Here is a 22,805-nt window from a genome sequence, read left to right as displayed (position 1 = left end):
TGGTCACTTTTCATTGACTGATGTGCAAAGACATCCAGGCCTTGTTGCACCACCCCATTTTCCAAACTACCATTATTCAAGTTATAATTCAACTTTTTTGTTTTTGTTCCCAAAATGGATAACCTTATGTATTCACATTATACTTCAGCTGTCATGTATTTGCTCACTCTCACAACTTGTACAAGTCACACTTAATTTGTGGTAGAGGCAGGAACTAGACAGATAGGAACTACTTAAGTAAGTTCTGGAAACACCATGTTTTGTTGTAAGGGTCTCCTTCCCTGCTGTAAAAGCTCTTATCAACGTTTCCTAAATCAATAATCTCCACCATTTAGAACATGGGCAGCAGTTGGGGACACTGTCACGTTCAAGTTCCCCTTCATATCAGATAGCTTGCTGATATGCACTGATTTCTGCATGATCTCTCGGTCAAAATCCTTGAACTTCCTATCAAAAACAGCATTTATAGAAACACACTCACCACACGGCCTTCGAGATTTTAAGAAGGTAGTTCACCTTCTCAAGAAACAGAAAACTAAGGTTGGCCTTGCCAGCTCTGCCCGCGCCCTGTGGGTGAATTTTAAAAGTCTCCAAGTTAAATGAAACAAGCAAAACGTTATTTTTGTAGTCTTTCAGAGATTTTATTTTCTTCCTTGTAGTGTTGAACGGGGTGTTCTCTGATGGACCTGAGCTGAATAGTTGAGGGGGAAAAAGTTGTAGCTTTGCCAGTCCCAGATGCCATCCAAAGTGCAGATCAGTGAAGCGGTCTTGGGTCACCCTTCCACTGCAGAACACCACCGCGCAATGACATCACCCTTCATTCACCGCCACGCCCACGCAATGACGTCTACAGTCTGGAATGGGTTTCCGGGGCGGGGCGGCAGCGTCCCTCGGCTGAATTCGGAGCCATTCGGCAACACCGCTCGCCTGAGCTTGGAAGGATTCGGCACCGCGCATCTGACCTTAGGAATCATTCGGCGGTCCTGTTCGGCTGAGCTCGGAGGAGGAGCCAGTGTCGCGGGGGGGAGGGAGGGAGAGAGGGGGAAAAAAAGAGTGAAGAGAGACAAGGGAGCCGCCGCCACCGCTGGACGGAGCGACGTCCCGGAGAAAAGAAACGGAGCCTGGGCTTGAGGTGGAGGCTTAAAGAAAAAGAAAACCCGAAGATCAAGTGCTATTTGAAGCGTTAAAAGGAGGGAACGTCTGCAAAGCACAACTGCCGCCGGGGCCAGAATAAATCTTAACGGCTGTAAATATCCTTAGTCTGAGAGACTTTTGTGTTAAAGGTAAGCGGGACGGCCCGGAGATAAGCTTAAATAGAAAAGCCGGTGGGAGTCTGGCTGCTCTTCACCGTCTTGTGTGTGCCCCCAGCCCCTGAGTTTGGGCGAGGGAGGTAGAGGTATCCTCAGAAGATTCTCTTTTTTTTCTTTTCCTATCTCCAGCCGCAAAAAGGGCAGGAATGTAATACATGTCCTATTTTTGGGTGGGGATACAGGCAGCTATTTTAAATATATATCTCTTTTTCACACACATGCTCAGACACGGAGGGCCGGGGTGATAAATCTCCGAGTGCTGTCGAGTCCAGTTTACTACTGGAACTCGGGAGGCAACTGTTTCGTGGACATTTTTGGTATTCAGAATTTGGGCATTTCTTGTCGGCCAGATTGAGCCTTCACACACTGTCTCCTCCCCACACGCGCAAAAAAAAGCTCAGTGCCATGTAGAGGTGGTTTTATTTTAGCTTTGATTTGTAATCTCGATCTGTACTTTCAGATACATAAACATTGAATGTTCTTAGTGGCACCTAAACAACCAGAGTTTGTTCTGAACAATGCTGCATACCTATCTTTTTTTGTAAGTGCCCTTAGGGCGTGTATATTGTTTTGCCTCGTCTTTTGTCTGAAAGTCATAGCAAAATGACTGCCGTTTGACTGCCTTTTATTAATCATCTCCGCATTAAGTAGTTGAAAAAAAGTCGAACTTTGGACAGTTTTAGGGACATTGTGTTTCACTATCTTAAAGAACCTAATGTGTGGAGATGCTTAAAAATGATAAAACAATAGGCGTTTTTAGGCTTTGTGCTGTGCAATTGATGGACTGCGACCTATTTATATTTCATATTCGCATATGTACAAATAAGGAAATAAGATTTAGCAAAGTTTTGTTTCTGTATTAATGAGGAAGACTAATTTTATTCCAGTTTTAAAGATTTATTTGTGTTTAGAGAAGTGTGAATCTACTTTCCAAAGTGGATCAGAAAACTTAAGGATTCAGTTTTACTATTGACTTTCCATCCATAAACTTAGTTTAGGTTTCTTAGAATTTAACCCAATAAAATATATCACAAGTTTTGTAAAACATTGCCTGATTCTACAGATGCTATTGCTTTTAGCTACCTTATGTACTGTACTGTACATTGACGAATGATGGTTGCTAGATTGAAGCTATGAAAAAAGTACTAGAATTACTGCATCATCTCTTCAATTAATTGATCTTGGCTGAAATGATGGTAAGAACAGTAGTACTGATTTTGTGACAAATAGAATTCTGGAGAAACTCAGCAGGTGTGGTACAACTTAGTTTCTCCAGCTCTGTGTATTTTCGATGTAATGCTCAAGCCTGACTCTCAACTCCTGACTAATCCCAACAGGAGATCAATGAGTGAATGACTAACTATTTTTTTCCTTTAGTATCATGGAGTCAATACTCCATTCTGAAGAGGAGTCGTACTGGACTCACCATTAACTTTGTTTCTCAGCCAATATTGCCAGATCTGCTGAGTTTCTCCTGCATTCTTTGTATTTGTTCCAAATTTCCAGCATCTGCAGTATTTTTAATTTTGTTTAGGTGTTGTGTTTCCCTTTTTATTGATGAACTTACTACAGCTCACCATCTCAACTTGTATATGAGTAGTCAGTTAGGGCCACGTGCCATAAGTGAAACAGTCTTTGCATCACAAGTCAATATAAGAGAAATAAAAATGCGTGGATCAGCCGGCATCCACCTAAATACCAGAAAAGACCATGGCAAGAACAGCCCTGTCAACCATGCAAAGCCTTTCTTACTAACGTGCAGGTTTGTGCCAAAATTGAGAGTTAACCCATGGACTAGTTGAGCAATACTCTTGGTCATACTCGTGGAATTGAGTCTGATACCAGGATATCTTGGACCTGGTATCCAAGGTCTCGGATACCAGTGCACGACCACTGGATATGTCCTGTCCCACTGGCAGGACAGGCCCCTCACAGATGATGGTATACAATGGGGCTAGTTTTTTCTTGGGAGTCAACATCGGCCATGAACCCAACAAAGTCTCATTGCATCAGGTCCAACAGAAACGAGGAAATCACCTGCTGATTGCCATCTATTGACCCCTCAGCTGATTGCTCTGCACTTCATGTTGAACACCAATGAAAAGGACATACTCTGGGCCAGAAACTTCAATATCCATCACCAACAGTTTTTTAGTAGTGCCACTACTGAATGAACTGGTTGAGTTCAAAAGGAGAGAGCTGCTAGAATGGATTTGCTGCAGGTCGTGCGGGAACCAACAGAAAGGAACAACCAATCCAGTTTTAAAGGTAGGCGTGGGACTCCTAAAGGATGCATCTGTGGAATTGATAACAGAATGGGGAAATGACACATAGTTTAAACTAATATTTTACATTGCTGTTCACAAAGGAGGACACAGTAAAAATCCCAAAGGCAATAGATAAGCAAGGTACTAATGGAGAGAAAGATCTTGTTAAGTTTCTTTCACAAAATTTTGAGGTATTTGGCAAACTCAAAGGACTGAAGGCGGACGTGTTCCTAGGACCCGATGATTTGTGACTTGTGTCAGAGGTTTTAAGTGGACACATGGTTGAAATATTCCAGAACTCAGTGGATTGGCGAAGGGTTTCAGTGGCTTGCTAGTATGTTGCCACATTCAACAAAGGAACAAGACAGAAAGCAGGAACTGTAGGCCCCTTGGTCTAACATCTGTCATTGGGTAAATGCTAGCAACTCCACAATGAGTGGATCAAATCTAATCTCTGCAGTTCTGCCACATCCAAATGTGAATGGTTGTTGACAGTTAAATAATTAATAGAAGTAAATTCTTCAAATATCCCCATCTGATTACATAGACAAGAGAGCTGAACTCCAGAGGTGGGGTAAGACTGACTGCCCTTAATGTTAAGCATGTACTGTGTGTGGGATCAGTGAACACAAACAAATTTTGAGTCCATGGGAATCAAACCTAAAGCATGCCACTATGTACTAGGTACTAATTTGTGAAGTAAAGTTGTTTGTCATTCACTTCTGTCTAGGTATAACTGCCAGAATTTGTTAGTGTTGTGTCCTGTGCCCAACCGTCCTCGGCTACTTCGTTCCTTCCATCATTAGGTCAGATACAGGGCTGTTTGCTGATGATGCCACTGTGTTCGATTATCAGTTGTGACTCAGATGCTGAAGTAGCCTGTGTCCACGTGCAGCATGATCTGGTTGTATAATTTTCCTGGCTTGGGCTGATAAGTGGCAGGCCCAATTTGGTGTATGTTAAGAGTATATAGAATTAAAATCCCACACTTTTTTATGTATTTACAACAGAAAATTATCTGTTTTGGGTGTCTTGCTACAGCCGTTCATAATCTAGGACATCAGTCAGTTTTTCGATTTATGTCGTGAAAAACCTTATGCTGTAATATTACCAGGTGACTTTTTACAACATATTTTATAATCACCAACAAAAAGCTTAGGTTTAATCAATGTAAAAAGAGCAAACACCAGTTTGTTGGACAAAGCTAATGTCATGTCTATATCGCAAAGGTTCCTTTTATATTTATTTCTGTCAAGCATTATTGTTTGACTGGGTTATTGGGTAACCTGCTGATAGGTGGACCAGTATGTTGTTGCTTAGGTTTATTGGGGGGCCTGCCTAATGTTTGGTGTTTAGTCATTCCAATGAGACAAGAAACCACCTGATCCCTTGGGTGATGGCGGGGGAGATAGAATTCCGTAACGTCATTTGGAGATGAACATATTTTGCTTGTGTCCTGGCAAATGTTTATCCTTAACTGTTGATTTGATGAATCTTGCACTTCCCCACTTGCATTATTGTCTGCCTCTGTAAGTGCAGTTGTATTTAGTCACTTTAGCCCATGCCTTTCACATAGTCTGCATCAGAAAATTAGATCACGGATTTCGGCAGCGCTTGCCAACTGGATACAAAATTGGTTTGACAGTCAGAGACAAAAGGTGGTTTTGAGGGGTATTTTTGGACTGGAGGCCTGTGACCACCGGTGTTCTGCAGGGTTCGGTATTTCTACTTTTATTTGTCATTTAGTAATGATTTGGATGAGATTTTAGGAAATATGGTTAGTAAGTTTGTGTATGACACTAAAATTGGTGCTATGGTGGACCGTGAAGAATGTTAAGATTACAAAGAGACCTTGATCAATTGGTTCAGTGGGCTGAGGAGTGATAAATGGAGTTTAATTTGGATGTAGGTGAGGTACTGCATTTTGTTAAAACATACAAGGGCAGAACTTATATAATAATTAGTGGTAGGGGTCCAGGTGTTGATATAGAACCGATACACCTAGGAGTTCAGGTACATAATGCATCACATGTAGACATTTAGACATGTAGAAGGCATTTAGCGCCTTTGTCTTCATTGCTCACTCCTTTTGAGTATAGGAGATGAAATGTCATGTCACTGGTGAGGCCTCTTCTAAAGGACTGTGTGCAATTCTGGTCACCCTGCGATAAGAAGGATATTTTTAAATTGGAGAGGGTTCTGAAAAGATTTACCAGGATGTTGCCAGGAATGGAAGCTTAGAGTTACAAAGATAGGCTGGGACTCCTTTCACTGGAGTCTAGGTTGAGGAGTGACCTTTAAAAGGGGTTTATAAAATCTTGAGGGACATAGATTAGGAGAATAACAAAGGTTTTTTTTCCCCTAAGGTGGGGGATTTCAAAACTAGGGGCCATATTTTTAAGATGAGAAAGATTTTTAAAAGGACACACTCATCAATGAGGTAAATGAGTTGGCCTCTTGCTTGTATTGATTGAGAAACAAGTGCTGGCTGGTTCAATTCCCTTAATGCTTTTTGACGATCCCTTAGGTAGATGTGAAAGGTTCCTGAACAGACATTTTGAGCTTTGGTGAATTGTACAACAAAAAGATGGCACCTTTTGATTATGCTGCTGACCTTTATTACATTGATCTGTCAAAACCTGAGGTATTCTCAAAAATGTAACTAATGATCAACTGACTCAACTATAGTTGGTCAAGGCTTTAGAGTTCTGTGTCACTATCTAATAGTCTTCCAAACTCCACACTGAAAAAATTACAACTGCTTAAAAAGTCTGCCACCACATCCTTCCTGTTCTAAGTTTTGCTTTCCTGTCCTTGATAATCTGTCAACTTTGTGTCCTACCAAATTAGTTTCCATCTCAACCCATGTCTTCGGTCTCCTAATGTTAGTCTGTATGTTCATCTCTCATCTGCTGCACTTGGGCAAAACCATCTGCTGATATCACTGGTCTCTCTAGTTCTTTACCTAAATACCTTCACTGCTTAAATTCCTCATCCCTTCAAAAATTTCAGAAGCCACCATCTTCAAACAGACCTTTTGTTCATTTTCCTCCTATTTAAATCGTGAAATGGGAGTAATATGTGTAAGATCACATTGATTGTTCACTTTTGATCGCCACAGTTGTAGTGGAGGGCTTTTTCTTCAACTGCTGTAGTTTTTGTGTTTCTATGATAACATTAGATTGGGAATTAATGGCAGTGATTAACAGAAAGTAGGGTTTGTTGCAGGGATGGTGCAGGAGGGAGGGATTCAGAAACCTGGATAAACGGGGTTCATTCTGGGGTAGGTGAAACCCCTACAAACGGAATGGTCTACACCTGAACCAGAGGGGTACCAATACCCTGGTGGGGGGAATTTGTTATTGCTCTTTGGGAGAGTTTAAACTAATTCGGCGGCGGAATGGGAACCTGAATTTTAGCTCCAGTGTACAGGAGGTTGAGAGTAGTGAGGTTATATGTAAGGTTTCAAGGTCACTGGAGTGTACCGGCAGGCAGGAAGGTGGTTTGAAGTGTGACTACTTGAATGCCAGGAGCATCCAGAATAAGGTGGGTGACCTTGCAGGATGGATTGGTACCTGGGACTTTGATGTTGTGGCCATTTCGCAGACACGGATAGAGCAGGAACAGGAATGGTTGTTGCAGGTTCCAGGGTTTAGATGTTACAGTAAGAGCAGGGAACGTGGTAAAAGAGGTGAGGTGTGGCACTGTTAGTCAAGGACATTATTATGGTGGCAGAAAGGACGTCTGATGAGGACTCGTCTATTGACATGGTATGGGCTGAGGTTAGAAACGGGAAAGGAGAGGCCACCCTGTTGGGAGTTTTCTATTGGCCTCTGAGAAGTTCCAGAGATGTAGAGGAAAGGATTGCAAAGATGATTCTGGATAGGAGCGAAGGTAACAGGGTAGTTGTTATGAGGGCTTTAACTTTCCAAATATTGACTGGAAATACTATAGTTTGAGTACTTTAGATGGGTCAGTTTTTGTCCACTGTGTGAGGACACTTTGGATTTGGTACTGGGTAATGAACCAGGCCAGGAGTTAGAGTTGGAGGTAGGTTTGCAGTTTGGTGATAGTGACCACAGTTCGGTTACGTTTATTTGAGCGATGGAAAGGGATAGGTATATACAGAATTATAGCTGGGGGAAAGGCAGTTGAGGTGATTAGGCAAGATTTAGGATGCACAGGATGGAGAAGAAAACTGCAGGGTTTGGGCACAATTGAAATGTGGAGCTTGTTCAAGGAACACCTAATGCATGTCCTTGATAAGTATGTACCTTTTCAGGCAGGGACGAAGTGGTCAAGCGAGGGAACCGTGGTTTACTAAAGAAATTGAATCTCTTGTCAAGAGGAAGATGGAGGTTTATGTAAAGATGAGGCGTGAAGGCTCAGTTAGGGCGCTAGAGAATTACAAGTTAGCCAGGAAGAACCTAAAGAGAAAGCTAAGAGGAGCCAGGCGGCGGTGGTGGCTGGGGGGAGACATGAGGAACAAAAGAATGACTAGAGTAAGATTAGGGCCAGTCAAGGACAGTAATGGGAAGTTGTGTGTGGAGTCTGAAGAGATAGGAGAGGCGCTAAATTAATATTTTTCGTCAGCATTTACACAGGAAAAAGACAATGTTGTCGAGGAGAATACTGAAATACAGGCTATTAGACTAGATGGGATTGAGGTTCACAAGGTGGAGGTGTTAGCAATTCTGGGAGGTGTAGAAATAAGTAAGTTCCCTGGGCTGGCTGGGATTTATCCTAGGATTCTCTGAGACACCAGGGAGGAGATTGCAGAGCCTTTGGCTCTGATCTTTGTCGTCAGAAGACTGGAGGATAGCAAATGATGTCCCCTTGTTCAAGAAGCGGGGGGAAGGGACAACCCTGGTAGTTATAGACCAGTGAGCCTTACTTCGGTTGTGGGTGAAGTATTGGAAAGGATTATAAGAGATGGGATTTATAATCATCTAGAAAGGAATAATTTGATTAGGGATAGTCAACACGGTTTTGTGAAGGGTAGGTCTTGCCTCACAAACCTTAGAGTTCTTTGAGAAGGTGACCAAACAGGTGGATGAGGGTAAGGTGGTTGTGGTGTATATGGATTTCAGTAAAGTGTTTGATAAGGTTCCCCATGGTAGGCTATTGCATAAAATACGGAGTCATGGGATTGAGGCTGATTTAGCAGCTTGGATCAGAAATTGGCTACTTGGAAGAAGACAGAGGGTGGTGGTTGATGGGAAATGTTCATCCTGGAGTTCAGTTACCAGTGGCGTACTGCAAGGATCTGTTTCGGGGCCACTGCTGTTTGTCATTTTTTATAAATGACCCGGATGAGGGCATAGAAGGATGGGTTAGTAAATTTGCAGATGACAGTAAAGTCGGTGGAGTTGTGGATAGTGCGGAAGGATGTTACAGGCTACTGAGGGACATTGACAAGCTGCAGAGATGGGCTGAGAGGTGGCAAATGGAGTTTAATGCAGAAGTGTGAGGTGATTCACTTTGGAAGGAGTAACAGGAAGACAGAGTACTGTGCTAATGGTAAGATTCTTGGTAGTGTGGATGAGCAGAGACATCTGTGTCCATGCCCATGGATTCCTGAAAGTTGCCACCCAGGTTGATAGGGTTGTTAAGAAGGCATACAGTGTGTTAGGATTATTGGTAGAAGGATTGAGTTTGGGAGCCATGAGGTCATGTTGCAGCTGTACTAAACTGGTGTGGCTGCACTTGGAGTATTGCGTACAGTTCCGGTCGCCGCATTAGAGGAAGAATGTGGAAGCATTGGAAAGGGTGCAGAGGAGATTTACTAGGATGTTGTCTGGTATGGAGGGAAGGTCTTATGAGGAAAGGCTGAGGGACTTGAGGCTGTTTTCGTTAGAGAGAAGAAGGTTAAGAGGTGACCTCATAGAGACGTACAGGAGATCAGAGGATTAGATAGAGTGGACAGTGAGAGCCTTTTTCCTCGGATGAAGATGGCTAGCACGAGGGAGCATAGCTTTAAATTGTGGGGTGATAGATATAGGACAGATGTCAGAGGTAGGTTCTTTACTCAGAGTAGTAAGGGCGTGGAATGTCCTGTCAGCAACAGTAGTGGACTCGCCCAGCCTAAGGACATTTAAATGGTCATTGGATAAACATATGGATGGTAATGGAATAGTGTAGGTGAGATGGGCTTCAGTTTGGTTTCACTGGTCAGCGCAACACCGAGAGCCGAAGGGCCTGTACTGCACTGTAGTGTTCTGTGTTCATGTTGTTAATGTGTAGTTGCTTTCTTTTCCTTCATCTTGCGGGCCAAAATCTATGATAAAGATGTTTTGTAAGTAAGCTCATTATGGGTGAGTTGAATGCTCCAGGAGGAAAATAAAACTATAAAATTACGCATTTGAGCAGAATTAAAGCTTCAATAAATTGCTTTTAAACCAGTCCTCATGTTGCTTTTACAACTCAGTTGCAACAACCAAACTGTAGCTTCAGTAGTGATCCTTCATCAGCCCGAAACGTCAGCTTTTGTGCTCCTGAGATGCTGCTTGGCCTGCTGTGTTCATCCAGCCTCACATTTTGTTGTCTTGGAATTCTCCAGCATCTGCAGTTCCCATTATCTCTGTAGCTTCAGTAGTTATCGTTTTGCATTTCTGCTGCATATTATCTTTCCCCAACATCAGGCATCATTGATGACCAGAAGTTCGAAGTCATGCTGTTGATCTTGTTTTGCAATTAGCTTTGTCATTGTAAAATGTGAAATAGCTCAGCAATGTAACATGACCATTGAGAAAAGTGGACAAGCACATGGCAAAGCTGTACAAATGATGGAATGTGATGTTGTTGACATTGGTATGAAAAACGGTGAAGAGTATTATTTAAATGGCAACGAATTGGGAAATGTGGATATACAAAGGGATCTGGTTGTCCTTGTACAACAGTCAGTGAAGGTAGACAGAAAGATGTAGCAATCAGTTGGGAAGGAAAATAGTATATTGAACTTCTGAACTCAAATCCTGTTGCAATGAAGTAGGGATATCTTACTATAGTTATACTGGGCTTTGGCAAGACCATACCCAATGTATGGTGTGTGGTTTTGATCTCCCTTCCCAAGAGAGGATATACTTGCCATGGACAGAAGGCAGTGAAGGTTCACTAGGCTAATATCGGGGATGGCAGGAATGTACTATAAAGAGAGATTAGTTTGATTTGGCCTGCTTTCAGAAGGATGAGCGGGGATCTGATGGTAATGCATAAGATTCTATCAGGGCTGAACAGGATAGATGCAGGAAGAATGTTTATTTTCCCTGGTTGAGGAGTGTAGAACAAGGGGACACACTTCTAGGATATGGTGAAGGCCATTTAGCACTGAGGTGAAGAAAGCTCCTACATTCAAACATTTGATTTGATTTATTGTCACATACTGATATATAGTGAAAAGTGTTGTTTTGATTGCTAACTAGACAAATCATACCTTACATATCAACATCAGGGTAAGAGAACAAAATGTGGAGTATAGTGTTATAGCTACAGAGAAAGTGCAGAGAAGGATTAACTCCAATACATGAAGTCAGCGCATAAGTCTGATAACAATGGAAAATCATGGAATCCCTACAGTGTGTAAACAAGCCATTCAGCCCATTGAGTCTACACTGACCCTCTGAAGAGCAGCCTACCCAGATCACCCCATCCCCTGTAACCTGAATTTCCCATGGCTAACCCACCTAGCCTACCCATCCATGGATGCTATGGGCAATTTAGCATGGCCATTCCATCTAACCTGCACATCCTTGGTCTGCGGGTAGAAAGTAGAGCACTTGGAAGAAACCAAGCAGACACAGGGAGAATGTGCAAACTTCACAGTCATTTAAGGGTGGAATTGAACCGGGGTCGCCGGTACTGTGAGGAAGCAGTGCTAACGACTGAGCCACTTTCCTGCCCTGTTCTTAAACCAGTTGATATGTATTTTCAAATTTCTGTATCTTCCAAGTGAAAGAGTATTACCGGGGTGGAAGGGGTCTTTGGCTATGTTGGGTTGCTTTCCAGAGGCAGCCTAAAGTAGAGACAGAGTCATTGGAAGGAAGACTACTTTTTGTAATGGACTAGGCTGTGTTCACAAATCTCTAATTTCTTATGGTCTTGCGCAGAGCAGTTGCCGCATCAAGCTGTGATGCATCTTGTGGAATTCTGCATCATGGAAGGCTGTAGAGGTCAACTCACCGAATGTGTTCAAGAAAAAAAGAGACATTTTTAGATTTTAAAGGCATTACGGAAAATGGGGAGAAATCAGGAATTTGGTATTGAGATAGAGGATCCGCCATGATCACGTTGAATGATGGAGTAGTTTGGAAAGTCCCACTGGCTACCTGCTACCTCCCAGTTTCTACATAAATGTGACCAAGTGGTATGCATAAATTGAGTTATGGTTGTGCTTCGGATGTGTTGTAAAGTGTTGAGGTTTAATCAAATTATCAAAAACATTTTCCCAGTTAAGTTTAAGGTGACTTGAAGATTTGTTTTTGAAATATGATATCCTGGTTCCACTCAGACTTTATTGTTAAGTATTTACAAAAGTGCTTATATTAGACCATTAAGATATATGTGTAGAATTGCCATTCAGCCGTCAAGTTTGTTCTGCCATTTGATCACAGCTGATGTGCTTCTCAACTCAATTCTCCTGCTTTCTCCCATTACTAATCAAGCATTAATCTATCTCAGTCTTAAATGCTTTAAATCAAAATAGTTATTTTGCCTTAGCTTGTAATTGTGTATTTTTTATCTAGTCTCTCTTAGCTATTTTCTCTTGTCCAGATAAATTATTTCAACCGTTTTCTTTTCAGTTCTCACCATCGTAATCATTGTTATTTGTAATTCCTGCTTAATGAATGAGTTGTCCATCATTTTTTAAAATTTTCTTCTACTGACTAGAAAATAATATCAGTTTTACCAAATGTGAGGCTGGATGAACACAGCAGGCCCAGCAGCATCTCAGGAGCACAAAAGCTGATGTTTCGGGCGTAGACCCTTCATCAGAGAGGGGGATGGGGTGAGGGTTCTGGAATAAATAGGGAGAGAGGGGGAGGCGGACCGAAGATGGAGAGAAAAGAAGATAGGTAGAGAGAGTATAGGTGGGGAGGTAGGGAGGGAATAGGTCAGTCCAGGAAAGACGGACAGGTCAAGGAGGTGGGATGAGGTTAGTAGATAGGAGATGGAGGTGCGGCTGGGGGTGGGAGGAAGGGATGGGTGAGAGGAAGAACAGGTTAGGGAGGCAGAGACAGGTTGGACTGGTTTTGGGATGCAGTGGGGGGAGGGGACGAACTGGGCTGGTTTAGGGATGCGGTGGGGGAAGGGGAGATTTTGAAGCTGGTGAAGTCCACATTGATACCATTAGGCTGCAGGGTTCCCAAGCCGCATCCCTAAACCAACCCAGTTTGTCCCCTCCCCCCACTGCACCACACAACCAGCCCAGCTCTTCCCCTCCACCCACTGCATCCCAAAACCAGTCCAACCTGTCTCTGCCTCCCTAACCTGTTCTTCCTCTCACCCATCCCTTCCTCCCACCCCAAGCCGCACCTACTAACCTCATCCCACCTCCTTGACCTGTCTGTCTTCCCTGGACTGACCTATCCCCTCCCTACCTCCCCACCTATACTCCACCTATCTTCTTTTCTTTCCATCTTCAGTCCGCCTCCCCCTCTCTCCCTATTTATTCCAGAACCCTCACCCCATCCCCCTCTCTGAAGGGTCGAGGCCCGAAACGTCAGCTTTTGTGCTCCTGAGATGCTGCTGGGCCTGCTGTGTTCATCCAGCCTCACATTTTATTATCTTGGATTCTCCAGCATCTGCAGTTCCCATTATCACTGATTCAGTTTTACCAAAGTGTAGTTTTCCACATCTGATTTGTTAATGATCAATGTGGATGTGGTCGTCCTTTCTGTCAAATGCTTTGTTTTATTCCACAGTACTATGAATGAATGCATCACCAGCTAAGGCTCTTTATCTAAAAAGGTGCAATATTCATAAGAAAATGGGTGAATTCTTAACACACAGATAAATACATTTCACCATTACAGAGGCATAGTTACAGGGTGACCAAACCTGGGAATCGATTATTTGGTACTTCAGAAAGACAGGAACCTAGGACAAAGAGGTGTGGTTACTCTAATAAGGATGCTGTTTGTACAGTAAGGAGAGATGACCTTAGCTTGAAAAGATAAGATGTGCAACCGATATAGAAGTAAGAAGTCACCTATGGGAGTAGTTTATAGGTTCCCCAACAGTAACTTCACTGTAGCACCAGATGTAGAGGATATAGTAGTGGGGGCTTTTGAGAAACGTGCAGTGATAATCATGGGTATAATCTACATGTTTTGGATGGCTCAGGTTGATGAAAGAAATCTGGAAGATGAGTTTATCAAAAGATTTTGGGACATTTTCTTCTAGTATTATGTTCCAGAGCCAACCAAGCACAAGATATTCTAGATCTGATACTGATAATTAAAATTGGATTGATTGATTATTTCATAGCCTTGAAAAATAAGGATATGGATAAATTGGAGCAGATAATTTGCATTCTGGATGGCATAAATAATATCTAACAAATAGTTGCAAATCTAAGGCGGGGAACATGTTACAATCACCTGGAAAAGGTACAGTGAAAATTATTTGAGCTAAGTGCTAACTAGTCCCCAGATCCTGGTGAACCTCATCCTAAGGTCTTAAAGAAATGATTCTACAAATTCATTTAAGGGCAAAAGAATAACTAGGGAGAGAGGGGGACACCTCAAAGATCAGTGCGGCCACCTAACATGGAACCGCTGGAGTTGGGGTGTATACTAAACAAGTATTTTGAATCAGTTTTTGCTGTGGAGAAGGATATCGAAGACCTAGAACGCGGGGAAATAAATAGCAATATCTTGAAAAATGTACATATTACAGAGGCGGTGTGGTGCTGGATGTCTTAAAATGCATGAAGGTGGATAAATTCCTGGGACCTGATCAGGTGTAGCCTAGAAATCTGTGCAGCTAAGGAAATGATTACTTGCCCCTTGCGGAGATATTTGTATCATTGATAGCCATAGGTGAGGTGCCAGAAGACTGGAGATTGACTAACATGGTGCCACTATTTAGGAAAGGTGGTAAGGAAAAGCCAGGGAACTATAGACCGGGGAGACTGACATCAGTGGTGGGCAAGTTGTTGGAGGGAATGCTGAGGGACAGGATTTACATGTATTTGGAAAGGCAAGGACAGATTAGGTATAGTCAACATGTCTTTGTGTGCGAAATCCTAACTCATTTACTTAAGAGTCTTTTTGAAGAAGCAACAAAGAGATTGAAGCCAGAGCAGTAGATCTGATCTATATGGACTTCAATAAAGCGTTTGACAAGTTTCCTCATGGCAGACTGGTTAGCAATGTTAAGTCACATGGAATACAGCGAGAACTAGCCATTTGGACACAGACCTGGCTCAAAAGTTGAAGACAGTGTTGGTAGAGGGTTGCTTTTCAGACTGGAGGCCTGTGACTAGTGTGCCGCAAGGATCAGTGCTGGGTCCACTTTTTTTTTGTCATTTTACAGAAATGATTTGGATGTGAACATAAATACGGTTAGTGTAGTGTAACGCATTAGTTACGTTCTTGTGTGATCTAGCACTGTAGAAAATCACATTATAGGGAAATCGCTGTAGAAAACTGCTATATCTGTACAGCAACTTCGCGTTATACAGCCGCTGCTATTAATCAATTGCATTACAGCCAATTCGCGTTAATGAAACACGAGTCATAGCAGAACTAGCCGTACTGCGTGCAATTCTAGTCTCCTTGCTGTTGGGAGGATGTTGTGAAACTTGAAAGGGTTCAGAAAAGATTTGCAAGGACATTGCCAGCGCTGGAGAGTTTGTGCTGTAGGGAGAGGCTAAATAGGCAGAGCCAGGCAAGTTGGACGGAAGGGTCTGTTTCCATGCTGTACAGCTCTATGACTCCCCTTTTTCAAGAAAGGAGAAGACAAAGTAAGAAACTAAAAGGCAATCAGTTTAACGTAATCTGCATACTGAAAATCCTTAGCAGTGATGTCAAAGGAACTATTTTTGCTGCAGAGAATTTTTGTTCAATTATCAATTTTTTTTTAACTTGACCGGCAGGGGAAACATTGAGTTAGTCTGCTAGGTCAAGTGCACTGGAAGCAAGTAGTTTAAAAATATTGTTTGCTAACATAATCTTTGGTCAAATTAGAGATTTGGAAGCTCTCTGCATTTCACCATATGCTTCACCTGATAATGGAGCAGTGCTTCAAAAGCCTGTAATTTCAAATAACCTTGTTAAGCTATGATCTGGTGTTGACATCTGACATTTTTCATCATATAAAAAGTACTGTTTCAGGCAACCACAAAACTCTCTGAAAAATTTAGTTTTATTTGGAATACAAAGTTTGTTCTTCTGGTGGTATGTGAAGGACAAGTATTTTTGAGAAGAACTGCAATGGGACTCTCTGATGAAGGGTCTAGGCCCGAAACGTCAGCTTTTGTGCTCCTGAGATGCTGCTTGGCCTGCTGTGTTCATCCAGCCTCACATTTTATTATCTTGAGAAGAACTGTTGTTTTTCGAGCCAGATCAATGGTTGTAATATAATCTGTGGTACAATGTTCCATAGATACCTTGCTTCATAAAAAGGCAGGAAGGTATCTTTATCATCTTTTTTCAACATGTAGTTATTTAGTGTCAAGTGAAAAATTAGGTAAATTTTGTTTTTTATTAATGGCGGAAATGGATGAGATTGGTATGGCAGTGGAATCAGACATCAGTGTTGCACAAAGCCAAAATGCTGAAAATACTGGGACTCTTAGCATAGAAACAGAAAAAGCTAGAAATAGTCACCAAATCTGGCAGCATTTGTAGAGAGAGAAATAGTTATTAAACTGTTTCCATGCTAATATTTTGCAGGGTTGACAGCATGAATCTCCAAGGAAATAAGCCTATGCTTCGCAGTTTCGCTCGAGGAACACTTTTTTATTTTTCATGACTTTATGCTGCAATTGCTTTCTGAAAATTTTTTTAAAAGCTGTGAAAACTACAAATATGCCAGTTTACAGATCATAGAAGGAAAGTACAGTCATTCCTCTTTATCCGCAAAATCAGTATTTTTGCAAATTCATCTATCTGTGCCAAAAAATAAGTAACCAGTTAATCAACATCTGCGGGCGAAAATTTCATACCTGCGACCGCTTTCGCGGGAACCCAACGATAATTTTAAGCAGTAAACAGCCATAGCATCCCGTGGGAGATGCTCAGAAGTGAATAAGTCCGAGAATCATAGGATTCTGACAATGCAGAAAGACGCCATTTGGCCCGTCCAATCTGCGCTGACCCTCCAAGTAGCATACCACCTTTCCCTATCCCCATAACCCAGGTCCCTGGTGCTGTGAAGAAGCAGTGCTAACCACTGAGCCACTGTGCTGTAATTTGCTGTTGTATCGTATGGTTGATGCATTTTGAAATGGACTAGAAGAAAAGTGAAAAATATCAATTGTCGAATCTATTTAATTGTCTAATATGTTGAATATTAACTTGTTTTAAGTACAATCATTCCTCCCTAACTATGAGGGTTCCATTCCTGAAAACCCCCACTTATGATGAATTAGTGAATGCAGAGCTTAAATACTTATGGTAAAAATAGAGATAGGTTGCCCGATATAAAGACTATGATTTTTCATCTTCTTATTTTTGAATTAAAATAATAAATGATACTGACGTTGTTAAAAACAGAAATAGAATATTTGGACAGTTCGGGCGACTCATTGCCGAATTCATGGCCCACAGCACTAACCAACATACCACTTTGCAATTTATCTAACACTTTTAACTTTTTTTACTGAGCTTCATCACCATCTGCTTGCGCTTAGACACACTAGTGTGGGCACTTGCTTGCACGCCCCTCCCCTAACCCATGCTTGAATTCTCTGAGCATCTCACTCGCTTTCCCTTCTCTTGCATTGTCTCGTCGATGTTTGTTGTGCACATCTTGCCCTCCTACTCACCCTTCTGCCTTTTGCGTTATTTTGATAGCTCCCAAGCAAATTGGTTGCACTAGCATGCTTAAGCGCAAGAAGGTGGTGATGAAGCGTAGTAAAAAGTTTAGTGTTAAATAAATTGCGAAGTGGTATGTGGGCTAGTGCTGTGGGCAGTGAGTTTGGTATCAATGAGTCTACTGTACACTGTAAATGTGTTAACATACTGGTATTATCATTTATTATTTTAACCCAAAAGTAATGGGCAAAAGTCGTAATCTTGGTGTCTGGAAACCTAACTTAAGTGAAAATAGTGTTTAAGCTCTGCACGCATGAATTCTTCATGAACGGGGGTTTTCAGGAACAGAACTCTCATGGATATGGAGGAATGATTATATATTTTTAAAAGATTTTTAATATTGAATAGATTAGACAATTAAATAGATGGGGCAATTAACATTTTCACATCTCTAGACAATTTCAAAATGCAACAATCATACCACATAATAGCAGATTATGGCACAGTGGCTTGCAGGGTCAAGGGACCCAGGTTATGGAATAGGGAAGGGTGGTATGCTATTTGGAGGGTCAGTGCAGACTCAGTGTGCCAATTGGCCTCGTTCTGCATTGTCATGATTCTTTGATTCTAGATTATTAACTTTCCCACTAAAACTATAAGACTAAACTGAATTTTAAAAATGTGAATTAGTGTCAGGCAAACATCAGAAATGTGATTTTTATTTTCACTAGATAATGCTCTTTTACAGAGCAGATTGAAATTTTCACGTCCATGTGGCCTATTTCTTTACCCTTACACCGTATGACTGAAATCGCACTGTGTCCTCCTTGTGCCCCGGAACAGAAAAAAAATTAAATCACTTTTCCTTCTCATGCCCATTTTTCTTGTGCCTTAACATAGTTTTTTTTCCCCCCATTTTTTCCTTTCCTTGAATTTTAAACCTGTCCCAGAAATGAAGAAAATTCCTAATATTCCATATAAGTGCACTGACTCCTGCAGCTACTCTAACATTTTCACACACCATGCTTCTTGTAAGAACACCTCTGCTACCTCAGTTCCTCCTCCTCCACCATGTCTATTCAGACAATACAACCTTCATTGTAGAGCTTCTGATCTGTCTACCCTTTGCTTTGCTTTGTTCCACAATTCTGTTTAAGGCTGTTGTCTGCCCAATCTATTCATTCACTTTTATTCTCCATCATTACCACTCAGTTCTAAATCACAGTGTTGTTTGAATTCATTCACAGAAGTAGGTGTTGCTGGCTAGGATGGTGTTTTATAGCCCATCCCCAATTAGCTTGGATATGGTGGACATGAGCTGCCTTCTTGAACCATTGTCTTTGTGTGTGAAAAACACCATCTTTCAACTGAACATTCTGCAACCTTCTAGCCTCAACACTATTCAACAATGTTTGATAGTAATCTCCAGCTCTATTGTTTTATTCTTTGATTTATTTTCTTTTGTTTCACTCCTATTTCCTTGGTTATTGAACGTTTGCAATTTAGACACTGATCCTAGGACTGTTCAAGTATGACTCCCTCTCAAATATCCCCATCCTCAGTGATGGAAAGGTCCAGTGCATTAATGCAAAGCAAAAGGCTGAAGCGTTCCCAGTGGTCTTCAGCTGGGAGTGCTGAGTGAATGATCCACCCTCCTCCAGAGGTCCCCAGCATCACAGCTGTTGGTCTTCAGCCAATCTAATTCACACCACATGATATCAAGAAGCAGTTGGAGGCACTGGATATTGCAACGGCTTTGGACTATGTCAACATTCCAGCAATATTCCCGCAGGACCATGCTCCAGGAAAAAAAATGATATTTCCGATTAGGTGATCACAATGTGAAAATGGCAGAACATCCCAGCTACTGTCTTCTGAAGTCTGTCAGGAGACACATCGTTGTTCTGCCATTCTCACGTTTACATCACTTAATCTGAACTACCAACTTCTTTACTCCACCAGCATCCTAAACCTACCACCCCACCCCAGCCCCTCCCCAAACTACAGCATAAACGGTATCCCCGCCACACTTCACTGCAGCTTTGAAGAGTCATCCAGACTTGAAACATTAGGTTGCCCCCTCTCCATGAACGCTGGCTGACACACTGTAATCTCCAGCATTTGTCGTTTTCAGTGCATATTCCAACATTTGCAGTAACTTGTTCCTATGTACTGGCACAACAAGGAAGATAGTTGTGCTTTTTGGAGATCAGTTCCAAGTAATCTCTGCAGGGTATGTATTTTTAATCAGTCCATTCAGATGTTATATCATGCCTCTAGACCACCTGAACCCAGACTGCTTTACTCCAAAAGTATGGATGATCCCGCAATCATCAACTGCTGCATCGACTATCTCCTCCACCATCAGGTCAGAAGTTCAGATGGTCACAGAACATTCAGCCATCCATATCCAAATGCTTAAGACTTGGGCAATATCTATGCTTTGGCTGAAAAGTGGCAAATAGCATTCATGCCGCACAAGAGCTAGGCAACGACCATTTCCGGTAAGAGATCATTTAACCACTGACATTCATGGCATTACCAACACTGAACACCACCCCTCCTCCTACAACACCTCACTATTAACATCCTGGGGGTTACCATTGATCAGAAGTATCTTGACATCCATAGTAGAAGGACTGAATGTTTGAGGATGTGATGCCAATCAACCTGGCTGCTTTGCCTGGTTAGTGTCAAGATCTTGAATGTTAAGAGTTGTACTCATCCAGGCAAGTGGGATTCCATTACCCTCTGTCTTGTGCTTTGTAGGTAGTGGGCAGGTTTTGGGGAATTAGGAGGTGAATTATTCCTGGAAGATTTCTTACCTTTGACCTGCCTGCTCTTGTAGCAACAGTACTTATGCCTAGTCTCGTTTAGTTTCTTAGTTAAAACACCTCACTTCCTTTTATCTCAAATTTGTTCTTTGAATCAACAGTTAGATATTTTCCATTATCCACTTAACCAAAATTCCTCATTGCTGACACAAATTTTGTGAATTTTGTTTGCCCCTAAAGTTAGGGTCTATAAATGTGAAGTAAGTCATTTAGTTCAGCTATTTTGTCTTATTAGTGCTCAGTAGCAGGTTAAAAGCCGGTAATTTGTTTTCAATTCAAATGTGCACCTTGAAAAATAGTGTAGCTCTGAGTTAATGTTGTTTTGAGGATGTCATCTGAAATATCATATAGTTGACTGACTGGACATTTTTACATCTTAAACTTTTTTTTAAAAAGCAATTTGGAAAGCCAGAAACACTGGGTACGGCAACAGAAACTGGAATTAGAATTTTAAAAACTTTGAGAGGTCCCATGATCCAATTTGTGTAAGCAATAAAGCTATTAAATTTGGTCACTGACATGGGGGTTTGCCAGGAGCAATAGCCTTTGCCCTCTCCCTCTTCGACTGAAATCATCTCTCTTTGAAAGTTGAAAACTCACTGAAAGATTGCATCACCCTAAGTGGAGGGTTCTTCAAGGGAGAACTCTTCATTGCTGCTACTTTATTATCTCCAGGTAAAAGGAAGTCAGCTGGCAGTACCAGATGAAGAAAAAAATGACATTGCTAACAGCTTGTGAACAAAGCGGCTATAGTTACAGACCAATTTTTGACTAATCTTTGAATTTTATTTCTAAATTTAGCTTTTAGTGGTGACAGTATTTAAGTTTATATTTGTTTTTGGTAACCCAGAGATTGTGTGCTTGCCTTTTTTTCTCAAGAAGGGTAGTTGCATATACATTGCTAACCTTTTAGTAATCTTTTGCCTGAGTATATTTTGCTTGTGCCAAAGTAGATACGTATTAATAAAGGTACAAGGCTGACTAATTGCAGACATTTGAGCCAATGTTGCAGAGTATGTCTTTGGCAATATCATTTCCCCATACAGCCAAACTTTGCATTGCCCATAAGCAGTCAAGGAGTGGGGAGATGTTAACGGCAGACAGGATTAACTAAATCAGATGACCCCCCCCCCCCCCACCCCCTTAAGTGTTAGAATTGTAATGTCGCTGGAAAATATCGAAAATGAATTGTACCAGATCACTTACAAGCGCTTCTCATGTTATTTACAGTTGTTCAGTTCAATTATTTCTTGTCTGTTTCTCTTTTGATCTAAACAGGATATGGTTTGTGCACTAAAGTGGTAAACCTTGATGGATGTACTTGATATGTATGTAATCTTGGGATGCAAAATGTAATGGAGCATTACCTAACTTTGGTTAATTTTTGCTAGATTAGTTTAATCTTTCAGGAAAGAAGGTTAATCAAATCCACCCAAAATTTATTTGACTGCTTATTTAAATTTTTTGTATTGTCTTTTTAGCTGGAAGAAAATGTAAATCTAGTGAGAAAATGGTTTTACTACTCATCTGATACTTAAATGTTTACATTGGCTGAGGGTCTGTAATGCTGTCATTTTTAAAATGGATAGCTATAATTCCAGTGTTTTAATGCTTTACATCACCCAGGACAAAGCAGCCCGCTTGATTGGCAATACATCCACTCTCTCCACTACTGATGTTCAGTAGCAGCAATATGCACTATCTACGAGATGCACTGCAGAAATTTACCAAAGATCCTCAGACAGCACCTTCCACACCCACGACCAATTCCATCTGGAAGGACAAAGACAGCAGATATATGGGAATACCACAACTTCTTCAGGCTCCCCTCCAAGCCACTGATTATCCTGACTTGGAAATACATTACTGTTCCTTCACTGTTGCTGGGTCAAAATCCTGGAATTCCCTTCCTCATGGCATTGTGGGTCAACCTATAGTGCATGGACTATAGCAGTTCAAGAAGGCAGCTCGTCACCACCTTCTCAATGGCAACTGGCAATAAATGCTGGCCAGCCAGTGTTCCCATGTCCCACAAAATAACTAAATGAATTTTTTCAAAATTCTTCATGTCATTCCAGAAAAGGCTAATTGCACCATCCCTGACTGTTTGTTTGGAAAATTTTACTCCAGTGGGAATCTGGTCTCCACTTCCCGATCTGATGTTTCTGTGAGGAAACCAAATTGGCGTTCAGAAGTAAAACCAACCTATCCTGTACTGTAGGGAGGAATGGGAGTGTCTATTAAAACAGTAACTTGTGAATTGTTGACTTCTTGAGTCAAAACTTCTTAGAGACCTCCACAAACAAGTTAATTTAAAATGAACCTGCTAAACCTCAGGTTGTGTAAGAATGTCAGCAAATAATTTGTCTACCAAATCAGTGACCAATTCATGCATAATGAGAAACCGGTTACGAA

General features: G+C 41.5%; 1 protein-coding gene across 2 annotated transcripts in view; it reads left to right on the top strand.

The window, feature by feature from the left end:
- The first annotated feature begins 1,029 nt into the window (after positions 1-1,029).
- LOC125462310 (integrin beta-1-like) overlaps positions 1,030-22,805 on the top strand; it is an 89,592-nt gene continuing 67,816 nt past the window's right edge. Inside the window, exon 1 of one of the 2 annotated variants that reach the window (XM_048552201.2) lies at positions 1,030-1,283. The gene's annotated coding sequence lies outside the window, so the exon portion shown is untranslated. The remainder of the gene's footprint in view (positions 1,284-22,805) is intronic. The other variant, XM_048552211.2, reaches the window with a different exon arrangement.

Source organism: Stegostoma tigrinum, chromosome 2 (genome assembly GCF_030684315.1).
Source record: "Stegostoma tigrinum isolate sSteTig4 chromosome 2, sSteTig4.hap1, whole genome shotgun sequence".
NCBI lineage: Eukaryota > Metazoa > Chordata > Chondrichthyes > Orectolobiformes > Stegostomatidae > Stegostoma > Stegostoma tigrinum.
The sequence above is the reverse complement of the archived record's forward strand: the minus strand, read 5'-3'. Positions and strand labels throughout refer to the sequence as shown.